This window comes from Nelumbo lutea, chromosome 7, assembly GCF_056320005.1.
Source record: "Nelumbo lutea isolate HS-2025 chromosome 7, American lotus-T2T, whole genome shotgun sequence".
NCBI classification, from domain to species: domain Eukaryota; kingdom Viridiplantae; phylum Streptophyta; class Magnoliopsida; order Proteales; family Nelumbonaceae; genus Nelumbo; species Nelumbo lutea.
This window is the reverse complement of record NC_142690.1, coordinates 36,732,874-36,748,244: the sequence shown is the minus strand read 5'-3', so window position 1 is coordinate 36,748,244 and position 15,371 is coordinate 36,732,874. Positions and strand designations below refer to the sequence as shown.

Below are 15,371 nucleotides of genomic sequence, written 5' to 3'. Positions count from 1 at the left end.
AACTATGGGACTCCTCCAATAACAACCCCAACGAGACTTCAATGACAAGATAGTATAAAATTCCAACTAATGGATTGACTCGGCAGCTAATAGAGTAAGAGAATTAGAGTGGCAAAAGGACTCTATGGAAATCGAACATTAGATAGACCAACTTTTGTAGAAGGAATATTGGCTACGAGACTTGCAAATTCTTTTGGGGTTTAGTTACCCAAGGTCAGCCACATGTCATGACATCTCCTCAAGGCCCACAAGCTGAACAAGATCTCCACAAACATTCAAGTCAAGTTACCATCCAATATGAAAATCAATATTGTTGAGGACAGCGGCATTGTACGGAGCTCCCTCACCTCGTCTTCGAGAGGGCATTTGTAGACATGTGAATTTTTAAGCCAAATAAATGGGCTTACTTTACATGACAACCTCTGAATTAATATGGGCCTTCATGGGCCCAAGGCCCAAGACTACATAAATATGTCTTGATGGCCTAAGGATCAAAGTGTATCAAGTCCAATCTGGCCCATATCCTATTGTAATAGGTGGTCCCATTAGCAAGACCACTAACTCCTACATAATGGTGCATGCATGGGAATTAATCCTAACCCAACACCCCACAAACATGGGATTTGTTAGCTAAGTGGGCTGAGGTGGCAGCCTTAATCCTTGGCTATAAATAGCCTTGCCTAGGAAGAAAGAGTTCCTTTTGGAGAATCACATTGCAAGAAGCTCTCATACACCAATACTTGAGGTTTGCAAGCAACTACAAACTCCTGCAAACTCCAACAACTGAAAGATCAAGAGAAAAGGAAGAAGGGAAAAACTGCTTCTTTCTCAACAATACACTTGGATTCAAGCTCTCCAAAGAAGATCAAGCCACCACAAAGGCCCTTCTTAGAGAAGCATCCTTCACAGCCGCTCGAGCACGAAGCCCGGAGTGAAGAAATCTACATCAAATCTCCCAAATGACCAAAATTAAGGAAATCCACATCAACACTTTAAGAAATACGAGAAACATACCGACAACCCTCGTCTTCACCAAATTCGACCGTTACTTAGAGGTTGCTCATGTCATCGAGTAGAAATCAAAGAGAGTTCATTCCCTTGTTTATTTTTTATTAAAAATTTATTTTTTTAATTTGTCTCTATATTTTGTGTTAATCAAATACATGAAATTTGTGTCGACACTAATGAGAGAGAAAGAGGGAGAAAATTCTAAGACATAGGTTTCACCCCTTCCATCATTAACCTATTTTATCATATTTCTATAGGCCTCTTCCATTATAAGCCTATTATGTTCCAAAGATAGGGAGTTTCACTCCCATCCAAATTCTATTTATTTACTTCATATTTAAGTTCTATTTAATTGGTTAATTGTCAAAAACTTATAATATGAAACTTGATACTAAACTTAATAAATATATAAGTTTATATAATTATATAATATCTATAAGTATACATAATTATACTATATGTATACATAATTATACTACATGTATATGTAAAATAATATTTTTTATTGGACTCAGATTTTAATTAGATCGGATGGGGTTAAATCCACATCTGGCCTGATTATTTATCAAATAAAAGTTCTAACATCCAAATCAAGGATACTTAATGAGATTTGGAGTCAAATTGGGCATTGGACTTTTGGAGTCTATTGATAGCTTTAACGAGCAAGGCCCACGCTAAGCAACCCCTAACCTTGAACTAAATGTTATATGCATATATATTTAGATAACAAATTAATATATAGATAAAAATCATTATATATATTTTATAATAAATTAAAGTTAAATAAAAATATTTATAAATATCATAGTTTTATAATTAACACGAACAAGCCTATCCCAATCCTAGGCCTAGGAAAATATTATTACGCTTGGGGTTCGGCTCAAGATTTTTTTTTGTTCATTAGGCTACACAATGGGGGTAGCCCATAGCTCCTTTGGCTTCAATATTAATAATTTTCATTTAAAAATAGTTAAGAACCCAAAAAAAATGTGTGCATGGGTTCTATTTGGTTTGGTTCAGTCTAATTATGAATGTTGCATTGCTCTTAGGGGTGTAACTTGGGGATTGGATCAGGTTAACGATAAACCAAAGTCCAACTTGAAGTCTTAAACCTCGAGCTCAGGCTTAGATTAATTATGACTAAAACCTAATTTTAAATATTTACTAATATTTAAGTATTTTAAATATTTAAGTAATATTTACAAAAAATTGTAACATTTAATTATTAATAAAGTAAAATAAATAAAATAGAACACTAATAGATAATATGGAAAAATAATTATTTTATTTAAGTAATTAACAATAATTTATTATCATTTATTATTATTACTAATCCAAATTACTAAATTATTTTTATAACTATCAATAAAATAAAGATTAGTTATTTTAAAAACATGGAATTCCTTCCTTATAATAGTTATCAGTTTCTATCGTTTCACTTTCTCTTGATAAATCTCATGCATCACACAAGTCCCCACTAGTGCGATCTAACAATCATGTAGTCCTTAAGGACATACGTCCTTAGGAGAGAGAAATACGGGATCTACTTCTCTAACGATAGTTGGGACTAAGAAGATCCCAACTCTTTGCATCACAATGCATGCAGCTTGCCTCTTCAGTTTTATAAATAGATAAACAAGAAAGACATGAGGGGATTCCATTCTTTCACTCATTTGGATGTCCATTTGATCATCCTAGTTCCAAACTTAGCCAATTTCTTAGACCTTCCCTTAACCCATCTTCTTAGTCACTAAGGCATTTCTTGATCCACTTTCAAGACTCTTAAACTATCCTTATCCCTGTTAGATTACAAAACCCATATTAAATCTCCTTCTTTGAAATTTGTAGACTTCTTATGCTTGTTTGCCGCAGTTGATAATTCTCATTTTTGCTTCTCAATTTGTCCTCAAACCTGCTCATGCAACTTCTTAATGGATTTGGCACGTTCCATTGCACCTCCATTGAAACCTCCATTGAAGTGTTGAATTGTGGAAAGTGGAGCCAAATCCAATGGGCCGACAGGATTGCAACCATAGACTACAAAAAGATTACATCCAGTGGTTTAACTAGTTGAATGATTGTATGTGAATTCAAGTTGAGGTAGGATGATATCCCACTATCGAATGTGTTTACCTACCTAGTTTCTAAGAAGATTCCAAAAGTGGCTTATCAACTTAGAATCTTGACTTGAAGTGATTGTTATGGCAATACCATGGAGTCTCACAATCTCTTTGAAGTAAAGATTAGCCACATTAGTTGTATCAAGAGTTGCTACATGGCATGAAATGTGCCATCTTAGAAAAGTGATCAACAACCACCATGATTGATTCTTTATTTCACTGTGCATTTGGTAAACCAACTATAAAATTCATACTTTACATGCCTCATAACATCATGCTCCATTCTTAGCTAATAGAGATTGTCATGCATAACAGCAAGAGTCTTATCAATAATAAAATACCACCACCATGAGTATTAGCACCCAATTTTTGTTTAGTCCCTTCACCCTACCTCTGTATACTTTCTTTCAAGACCAAAACTTGAAAACATAACCAGGCAAACCTAAGACTTGTTGAAACCCAAACACGTGGAGTACGTTTTAGTAACCACCCAATCTTCACATCTTCTAGATTTGTTAGTAAGTTAATTGAACAAACACATTACTTAAAATATAGAGTTTGTCCTATAAAAAGAATGTTATTAGAACCGAAGAAAAATGTCTTGTATTCAAATTGGACATATAAGAAAAGAAAAACATGCATGACTAAGTCTAATAGATGAGTTCAGCATCTTTATTTTTAGAGAAAAAATTAAAATTAAAATTTAAAATACATTAGGTAGAAGTAATTTACTTGCTAGATTAACTCTTATATTGTTGGAATGTTGGAACCATGCTAATGGGATCTTATTTGTCCTACTTGATGGCAATCATTCAACTATGCTTTCTGACAAAACCGATTTTGATGAGAAAGAAACAAAACTGATTAACTTGGCATAATCGACCCTTTCATTATCATCAAAGATCGAACTTAAAGTAGAAGAACACTTTAAGTTCCATTTGCAACAAGTGTCCAAGTGAAAAATCTATAGCTCTCATGTTCACCTATTCTGCTGCCATTTTAACACATATAAACCCACTTTTTTCTCGAGGTGTTTTGATGTTTGGATAAAGGGTAAAAGTGGAAATTTTTTATAATAGGGGTAAAAGTGAAAATATGAAATCAGGGTCTTTTGATGATAAACAATGAACCATTCTCATTTTTATTAATGGGTAATAGACTAGTGGTGGGGCACGTGCGTTGCATGTGCAAGTTCACCATAAACTAGTTATTGTCTTTTAAAATGATGAGCAACAATGTTCTCAAGAACTAAACAAGCATTCAGCATAAAGCTTATTAACTAACAAATAAACATGAAAAGGAAAGAGTTTGAAGTTAAGACAAGGTCTAGCTCTATCTACCTCTAATTCACTTAATAAAAATTAAGTAATGTTAAGTACAAAATGAAGGAGCTACTCTTCCAAATTAGAAATAGATCAAGTCCATTCCCACTCTTCCTACATACACAATCAGATACAATGGATATGTAAAAATAACACACTGATCCAAGGCCATGTATCCAATACCTGTTTTATTTCCATAACCGTAATCATCAAAATCTAGTTTGACTTGATTAGGAGATCAAGGATGCCAAATTCTAGGATTAATTTTCTAATTCCATAAATTTATTCACGGGAATGAGAAAGGTAAATAGCATCTCTATTTATCTGCTTACTTGAAAAATTACAAAAAGGTATAGTACTTTACCCAGTGTGTTTTTTTCCCTTTAGGCATGCATTTCATAAGATCTTATCTACATATTTCATCATTGCTGGTTAAGCATGATGGATTCTTCGACAAGCGCTGATGTTGACATAATCTTCTGCTATTTTCTTTTTCTATGGCTTTTATACAGGACATATTGTAAAAGCAAAATCAGGCTCATTTGTCAATATATACAAAACAAAACTCATTACTTAGCAGGGGTAATATTGAAAAAGGGAAATCAGGGTCTTTGACCATTGCACTTCCTCCATTCTCATTTTTATAACTTCATGGGACCTATTTAGCGCGTTTGACCATATAAATGATGCTCCATGATTACATCAGTAAATTGTTCTCTCTAAATCATATGTCTTTAGACTTATAACTTTAATTCTATTGGATGTTTCCAGATCATATCCTAAACCTATCACCAATATCATTTCTAATCAATTTTTTTTTTCTGTGTTTTGACTACACAAAATGCCTTCCCTTCGCCCAAGAAATTGATGGAAGTGTCGAATGTTACTCCTCAATTAGGTAGTGGGTTATAGTTAAATTCTATAAAATGCTACATTTGGATAAAGTCCTAGAAAGTAAGAATGTTGGCATCAATCAAATCTTGAATTGAAAATTTCAACTGCTAGCAATGGTTGGTGGTGTGATCGGGTCATTGATGATAATTACAATAAGAATTCTTGTCTAATTTCTAGGTTTGGGATCCCGTGGAGGCCTTCATGTAAGCAATTGCAAAAATCCTCCTTAAGCTAAAGCATGGAGCAGTTGAGAATGAGGACATGGCAAAGGGGAAGGCTTTTTTCTTTTTTTTTAAAGCAATTATTGAGTGATCAGGGTTACGGGAGGCAGATGATATGTTTGTGCTTGTACTGGTGAGGGATAATATGTCTACTTGGAGGTGGTCCAATTGGTCTGAAAAGATCTGGGATAGGTTACAACTTTGAAACTTTTTGGATAATGGGCTTGAGGTACATGGGATGGGTTGCATTTCATTCTCCTCTTGATGCTTAGGTGAGGGTTTTCCAAGCAATGGTGAATTTCTAGAGATCATCACTAGATTGATTCAACCTTTCCTAAGAGCTTCTTCGATTCTAATAGTTCCCTTCACGATATCATTAAAATCCTTCAAAGGTTCTGCAATCAACATTGTTTGATATGGATCCTTTAACATCTTGATAAACAACCACAGCATCTCTTCCTTTGGCATCGGGTGTTGTAACCTAGTTGCCATTTCACACCATCGATATGCATAATCCAAGAAACTTTCTCCTGACTTCTGAGTTAGAGACTTCGAGATCTTCTCGGTTAGGTGCTAACTCCATATTGTAAGAAAATTGGTCTAAGAATGCCTCTGAAGCACCTTTTCAAGTCTTTTTCTTTTCATCCCCTAGATTTGCAAACCAAGTCCTAGCACTCCTTGTAAGACTCTTTTGAAACATATGAATGAGCAAATTCTCGTTTGAGCCATATTGAAACATATCAATGCAAAAGATTTTCAGATGGGTCTATTAACATCCCTTCACATCAATTTTTTCAAGGTTTGGAATCTTGAAATTAGTAGGCAATTCCACATCAAGGTATAAACATAACTCTTTGAAATTTGTAACTCCCAAGTTTTGAGCTTCTTTTAGCCTCTTCAACTCATCTTCCATCTGCTTTAATTCAATCTTAAAGGAATCTTAGAGTGGCAACTGTGCAATAGCCATAATCAAATTCTTTCCTCCCTTGGACGCAACAGTGGGTTGAGCAATGGTTGAATTCTCAAAGTTATGGGTGGAAAATGTCCTCAACTAATGAGCCTATTTGGTTCCCACAGTAACACAAAGGGAGGTGACCAGTATCTTGTTCCTAGCATAGGTGTTGGGTTTTGGGATGAGGAGGGTCCAAAGACATAGGATGCAGAAGGGAAAGATGGTTGGGTTCCCATTACGGGAGTAAATTTAGTAGTTTGGGATTTCTTGGCTTCCAATTTGGCCAACTTAATAGACATCTCATTCAATCTTTCTTGGAGATGGAGGTAGTCACTATAATGGGCATGAGTTAGCACTGTCATATTTGTGTTTGGCGGGACCGCTGCTTAAGAGATGCAATCGGTCTTAGGAGAAGTTTTAGACATGACAAAGAATTTGGGTTGAACCACAGTGCTTTATGAATTCTAGATCTTCAAGAATAACTCACCTAAAAAGGGAAGTCAATTAGATCATTGTGTACCATTATCTCATATTCTATTTATTCTTCTTTAAACTACCTTGGATACCTTCCTTTTTTCTCTTTTTTCTTTTGTGTTTTCTCTTTTTTCTATTTTCTCTCACTTCTCTCTTTTTTTTTGTTCTTTTTTAATTCCCTTTTTTCTTTATTTATGATTTTTCACTATTTAATTATTAATTATCACTTTTTTCTTTTTTTATTGTTTTATTATTTTTATTATTGTTCTATTTTTTTTGTTCTTTTTTTTCCTTTTTTCTCTTTTCTTTTATTTTATTTTGTTTGTATTTCCTTTTTTTGACTTCCTTATTTTATTATTTTTTATTATGATATATTATTTTTTTCAGTTGTTATATATATATATATATATATATATTTTTTTTTTGTTTCGTTTTTGTTTACCTTTTTTCTTCTTTTTTATTTTTATTTTATCAAATATTTGGAACCCACCCAAGAAAAAGATATTTTTCTTCTTTTTTATATTTTTTCTTTACCCTACCCAAACCCTCTTTGTTCGTAGAGTACAGAGGAGTACGGATAAACTAAATCTCCATACTTCCCCATACCATATGCTTTTTTTTTTGAAGGATCCCCATACCATATGCTGGGGGCACTAAAATAAGCCAAAGGATATGGAAGTGTCACAAAATAGATCCTTTTAGTGTTACATGAGCCTCCTTCCCTAAGCTCTCATCGTTCATGGAGTATGGTGGTGTATAGAGGAACTAAACCTCTGTACTTCTCCATTACATATGCTGAGGGCACTAGAACAACCCAAGTGTCATGGAAGCATTACACCTTTATGTGTTACTTCAGCGGTTGTTCTAATGCCCTTAGAATGTGGAATGGAGAAGTATTGAGGGTTAGTTCCTCCGTACACCATTGTATGGATGAACTAAACCTCAATACATCTCCATTCCAAATATTTTTATTCTTTTTATATTTTTCAATTGTTATATATATTTTTTTTCTGTTTACCTTTTTATATTTTTCCCTTTTTTCTATTTGGAATCCACCCATACCCACCCAATATTTTTCATTTAGGGCTGGAAAAAATTGATTTTTCTTTTTTTTGATGTTTTAATATATTTGTGCCATGATTTGTTGTTGTTTTTTATTTATTCATTATTTCCTTTTTCCTTCCTTCACTTTTTCTTTTTTTCACTTTTTCTCTTTTTTCCTTTTCTCTTTTCTTTTTTTATTTTGTTTTTGTTTCCTTTTTTTGACTTCCTCTTTTTCTATTGAAACATCTCCTTAATAAAAACATTCCTAAAATCTCTCTTTATCCCCTCTCTCCTAAAACCTCTCCACACTCCTAATTTATTGTTCTTAAAACTCTCATAAAGTCTTAATTCATAAAAAACCTCTCCTCATTCCTAAAATATTGCTTAGCACATAACGAACTTTTTTTATACTCTTAACTAATCCCCACTTCCCTACTTCTAACTAAGACCCCTCTCTCTCTCTCTCTCTCTCTCTCTCTCTCTCTCTCTCTCTCTCTCTATTTCATCCATTATTTAACTGAAGTGATGTGGTCTATTAGATCATGTATGGTTTGGTTTACATTAATATCCAGCCAAATTAAACCCATTTACTTTAAATGGTATATTACCTATAGTTTATAATTAAAATTTTCATTTTATTTTATTATGACTCACACCAAAATAAATTAATTATTTTTTCGATTAAATAAAAATTCCCAAACAATATTACTATTTTTAATAATTTATAATTTTCATTTTAGTAATATTTTTGGGATTAATTACTAATATTGTTTGCAATTTACTAATTGTTTATCGAAATTAATTAATTCGCTTTAGGATTAATCAAAAAATACCAAAATTCACTTAAAATCTATTATTTGTATCCATGATTTATTAAAAATTTCCTAAATTTAATACCAAATTATAATATTGTTTTTAGTAATTAATATTAGCGATATATTAATTATTCATGGTTAATTAATTAGTGATATATTACGAACAAATTAATTAATTACTAACAATAATTAATTGTTTTATGAATAATTAAATTGATTATTAAATTAACTATTATTACTGTTAATAATAGTAATCTATCTACATATAAAAATATTTTTATAAATTAAGAATTATAAAATTTATTATTTCATAATTGATAATTATTAACTATAATTATAAAATTTAATAATAATTATTAACTATTTTTGTGAATAATTAAAAAATACCATAAATTATTACTAATCCTAGCAATTAAAATTACTATTAGTAACTATAAATTAAAATTAGTGCTATTAATTATTAGGGGGGGATCTTGTGATGCACGAGTCTTGTTAAAAGAATTTGAGAAAGAAGGAGCTAGGGGTGTACCTTAGGTTGGGTGGGCATAACTCGCGCCCAACCTAGCTCAACCTAAGCTTTTGCACAACATGAGATAAGGCTAACCTAAACTCAGGTTGGGTTTCGGTTAAGGCATCGGGTAGTTTAAACTCGACCCAAGCCTAAGTAAACTCAAGCTTGGGCTAGTAAATTATCAATAATTATTGAAAATTACCACTAATTTTTCTCTTACCAACCTAGGCCTAATCCGAGCTTTAACCCAACTTGAGTTGGGCTTGGGATTGGACGTGTTGAGCTTTGTAGCCCAATTTCTAGGTAGAATATATTGATAATATGTAGATATGTATCTCACAAAATGTTGGATGGAATCAAATTGGTTGATTTGGGCTTGAACTACCTAAAGCCTCAATCAAAGTCCAACCTGAATTTAGATTAGGCTTGAGTTGTTTGGCCTGAGCCTAGGGCTGTTCATAAGAAGACTCAAACCGACCAAACCGACCAACCCGATTCGACCCAACCTGAGTTGGTCGGGTTTTCTTCAGCACTGGTCAGTTTCAGGTTACAAAAAATCATAAACCGATGGTTTGGTTCGGTTGTGTGAAAACCGAAACCGAACCGACCCGAACCGACTTAGTTCCTAGTTAGTAGTTACAACCTACTTAGTTCCTACTTAACTAACTTATCTCTATCCTAGTTACAACCTAACTTAGTTTCTAGTCTTCTAGTTAGGAATGACATTAATGGCAAGTATTGCAAGACAAGGAATCCCTATTCCTACTCCCTACACCTTCCCTCCTTTAGATGGTAGCTTCTTGCATTTTTTGGAAAAGTTTAAAGAAAGGAACCTAGTTTTAAGGTCTTTTACACCAAATAGGCAATTACATTTAGGTGTCCTTTTTAACTTTGATTAGAAGCCTTCTTGAAATTTCCAAATTTCAGTCTTCTTTCTCTAATTTAATTTGACTTTCACTTTTATTGGTAACTTCTAACTTGGTCAGCCCTTAGCCGCAAACTCGAGCACAATCTCTAATACAATTTGACTCTCAAGAATAAAAATTTTGAAATTTCAAGTTCTCAACTTCAAGACACCACTTGAACTTGGCTCTTCCAACTCCCATTTTCTCATTCTCTCAACTCAAGCCCAAGTCTCAAGTCTCAACTTCTCAAGACTCAAGCAACAAGCATCACATTCAGTTATTCAAAGGTTAGTATTTTTTTTATTTAAATTTTTTTCAAATTTAATGCATGTTACAAGTTGATATATTTTATTTGTGTTTTGTTTAAGTTTAAGCTTTGAAAAAAATCCAGTTATTTATGATATATTTGCACAAAAAACTTCAGTTTTGTATGAAAAACCTAATCTATTTAAATATATATTTTGGTTTTAATTTAAATATATTTTATATTTAAAACTGTTAAATAAAGATATTTCGGTTTTGCATAAAAACCGAAATATCTGAAAAAATCTATATCTAAAAAATATATATTCTGAAATATATCAGATATATATTTCCAGAAAATATATATTCCAATATATTTGTATATATATTTTTGTTTATATATATATATATATATATATTTCTAAAATATATATTTTAGTTTTAAATATATTTCCAGAAAATATATTCTAAAATATTATATATAATATGTATATATATAAATACTAAATATATATATTAAAGTAATATATCTGAAATATTTATATTAAAACTGAAATATAGTAATATATATCTGAAATATATAATAAAGCTGAGATATATATTTCAATAAATATATATCTGATATATTTCGGAATATATATTTTTCACATATATATTTGAAATATAGTAATAGATATTTATAGTAATTTCATCATTTGCAAAAAAAACTATATATTTTTATATATTTCAGTTTTAAATATATTCCAAAAAATATATTCTAAAATTTTATATATAATATGTATATTTTTGATATATATATATAAATAATATAGTAATATATATCTAAAATATATATTAAAACTTAAATAAATAAATATATATATATATATATATATATATATATATATATATATATATATATATATATATATATATATATATATATATATATATATATATATATATATTTCAATAACTGAAATATATCAGATACATATAATATCAGAATATATATTTCCAAAAATATATATTCTGAAACATATTTTTATTATTTTATATATTTCAGTTTTATTGATGTTAGATAAAAAAATAACATATATAGTTTTTTATTATAACCAATTAGTTGTTTTTTTCTTAATTTGTTACATTAGAAATGTTCATCTTGAGAAACTCAATAATCATTCTAAATTTATAATGGTATTTTGTTTTCAAATGGATCCTAAAAGAAGTGAAAATGTGCATGGAGTTGATGAAGTTGAAGATCTAATAGCAATGGGCTCAAAGCAACAAGATTCTGAGGCTGCAAATCTGGTAAAAAATCCCCCTGCTCCTCGTAAAATAACTAGGAGACAGCCCACTAAGCAAAACAAAAGGTAAGGTTCTAGATTAAAATCAGAAATTTGGGATCATTTCACTAAAATGGAGGATAAAGATGAACCTAGGGTTGCATGTAACTATTGTGGAAAAGACTACGCATATGACACAAAAAATCATGGCACTAGTAACATGTGGAGTCATTTGCAGCAATAGTGCATGAAATATCCCTATATGGTTGATACAAGGCAAAAGACATTGTCTTTTGAGCCTAAAAATGAAGGATGAGAAGATTGTCTCACTATTAGTAAGCTAAAAGCAGTGACTTTTAGTGTTGAGGAAGATGGAAAAGAGCTTGCTAAAATGGTTATAATTGATGAATTGCCTTTTAGTATTATGGAGGGGAAATGATTTAAGAACTACTCTCGAATTTTGCAACCTAAGTTTACAGTCCCATCCCGTATCACAGTTTCTAGAAATTGTATGAAAAATTTTCTTGAGAAGAAGATGAAACTACAAAAAGTGAAGAAAAATCAACATATATGTCTTACCACTGATATTTGATCATCAATCCAAAATTTAAATTATATGTGCTTGATAGCACATTGGATTGATAGTGAATGGAACTTGAACAAAAAAATTTAAACTTTTGTCAAGTTCCTAATCACAAGGGAGAAACAATTGGTAAGACTATTGAGGATTGCTTGCTAGAATGGGGCATTGATGGAATTTTTACAATTACTATTGATAATGCAAGTTCTAATGATGGTGCAATTAGATATTGAAAAAGAAGACTAGGGATTGGAAAGGCACCATCTTAGAACATGAATTCATGCATTTAGGATGTTTTGCTCATATTGTGAATTTGATAGTGAAAGAAGAATTGAAAGACTTACATGAGCTTATTCTCAAAATCCGAAATGCAGTAAGATATGTGAGATCATCTTCGTCTAGGTTTCAAACTTTCAAAAGGTGTGTTGAGAAAGAGATAATAGAAAATAAGAATCTTGTATGCCTTGATGTTGAAAGTATGTGGAATTCTACCTATTTGATGTTGGAAGTTGCTGAAAATTTTGAAAGAGCTTTTGACCGGTTAGGTGAGGATGACCCAAGATATCTCTTATACTTTGAAGGTGGTGATGAGAATGAAAATGAGGAGAATGGAGGTGGGAATAGGAGAGGAAAAGGGAGAGGGAATAAGTATGTTGAGCATCCTAAATATGATGATTGCGGCAACGCCAGATGCTTTGTGAAGTTCTTAAAGTTTTTCTATAATGTAACATTGCGGTTTTCGGGATCTCTTTATGTCACATCGAATACATTTTTTCATGAACTTGTGGCATTGCAAACTAGGTTGGTTCATTTGTCTAGAAGTGGAGACAGTCTTTTGAGTTCTATGGCAAAGTGCATGAAACGGAAGTTTGATAAATATTGGGAGAACCTTGAAAATCTGATTTTTTGTTATATGTTGCCATTGTTTTGGATCCTTATTACAAATTAAAATATGTGAAATTTTGTTTTGGTCAAATATATAATAGTTTGAGGGTTAGAGAGATGATCGAGAGATTAGAGGCAACTCTTAATCGTTTATATTACTATTATCATGATCATTAATGCAATTCAAATTTTAATGCTGGACATGAAGCATCAATTTGAAGTAAAGTTTCTAATAAGATGGATTTTGATCATAATGAAGAGGATACATGGAGATTCTTAGCATCTCAATTTGAAAAACACTTAGAAAGTGAAGAAAGTGTAGAAAGTAAATATGAAGTTGCAAGGTATTTGTTAGAGACTTGTGAAAAGCCAAGTGATTCATTTGACATTTTGATTTGGTGAAAAATGAATTCTCAAAAGTATCATATACTTTCTCAAATAACAAGAGATGTATTGGCCATGCTAATTTCTACAGTTGCTTCGGAATCGGCATTCAACACAAGTGGGCGTTTACTTGAACCATTTAGGAGTTCACTATCTCTAAAAATGGTGGAGGCTCTTATATATGGCCAAGATTGGGTTACAGTCCAAACCAATCCCAATTGATGTTCGAAAAGCTATGAATGAAGTGGAAAAATATGAAGAAATTGCATTAGGTAATATTTGTTATCTTGTGAATAAACTTTATTTCATGATATTATTTATAACTTATATAATTTTTTGGGTTACATACTAATATTTGTTTCTTTGTATTAGAATTCTCAGAAACAACTGAACAAGTGCAATTAAGTGATGATGATTGATGTTTTGATAAGACTTAATAATCTTTACAAGTGTAATTATTTTTTTCTACAATTTAAAATTTCATTTTCCAAGTAATGTGACAATCTACAAAAACTTTTCTTGTTTGTTTCTTGATAGTTGAGTCATTAGCATGGCAGCATTTCTTCTTCAAACATGAAGTTCCAAAGTCCATTAGGCCACCTAGTTTTTGAATGGCTGCAAGCAATTTTGGATTAGTGATTAATGAACAACTTTTGTTATTAATTTTTCATTTAAATTTTATCATAGGATGGCTGAAATGATGTTCAATTTATGAATGTTTTAAACCTTACTTCACACTTGTTTTTATATGAAGAATTTGTTCTTTACCTGAATTGAATTAAGATTTATCTCGGGTAACGGGTTTGGATAGAAATGAAAGCTGGATTCCAATTCCATTGATTGAGGATTTGGTAGTTCTTGTTTTCTGACAAACTTAACCATTGATTGTGGATGATTAATGATCATCTATAGCCTATCCTATATACCTTTCATCTCTATTCTCTATAATGTAAGTTGACACCTATATATCTCTCATCTCTATAGTGAAAGTGGACACCAGTTGGCAAAATGACTAGTGCAATGCTCTGGAGTCTGGAATCTGATGCTCAAATTTGGCTACTCACCAGTTACCCTCCACAAAACTCTGTGGAAATTGGAATTGAAACAAGGCGCTACACTACACTACTTGTACAATGGATTTTGATCAAGTACACCTATATATCTCTCATCTCTATAGTGAAAGTGGACACCGGTTGGCAAAATGACTAGTGAAATGCTCTGGAGTCTGGAATCTGATGCTCAAATTTGGCAACTCACTAGTTACCCTCCACAAAACTTTGTGGAAATTGGAATTGAAATAAGGCACTACACTACACTACTTGTACAATGGATTTTGATCGAGTTCCATTCAGACTTTAGACTTTGAATTTTGTGGTATCTTTACTTGAATTTCAACCAATGCAAGGGTTGCAAGGGTTGAAAGAAAGATAGAGTTTCAACCAATCCAAAGGCTCCATTTCTTTTCATTAATTAAAGGAAATCAAATATTTTTCTTAAAGTTTTGCGTTTGACAATAAAAAGGGTTGAAAGAAAGATAGAGTTTTATATGGAGCCCTTCACTACCGAGTTCATTAGTAGGTATGTTGTAAACATTAAAAATAAGCCATCAGCAAATAAAAAAAGAGTACATGAATAAATGTTTGCCTTAAATTTCACCATTACTTATCTACAGTAGCAGAGAGCATCTTCTTAGCTTTTGTTGGAGTTGGCCGGCTTTGATAGTTTGGTCCATCCATTACATAGTTTCC

At 31.7% G+C, this 15,371-nt stretch overlaps 1 long non-coding RNA gene across 1 annotated transcript in view; it reads left to right on the top strand.

The window, feature by feature from the left end:
• The window catches only part of LOC148846108 (uncharacterized), a 59,094-nt gene extending 44,028 nt beyond the window's left edge, over positions 1 to 15,066 (top strand). Inside the window, exons 2-3 of the long non-coding RNA XR_016101851.1 lie at positions 13,715 to 13,895; positions 14,608 to 15,066. This is a non-coding gene — a long non-coding RNA (uncharacterized LOC148846108). The remainder of the gene's footprint in view (positions 1 to 13,714; positions 13,896 to 14,607) is intronic.
• The last annotated feature ends 305 nt before the right edge of the window (positions 15,067 to 15,371 follow it).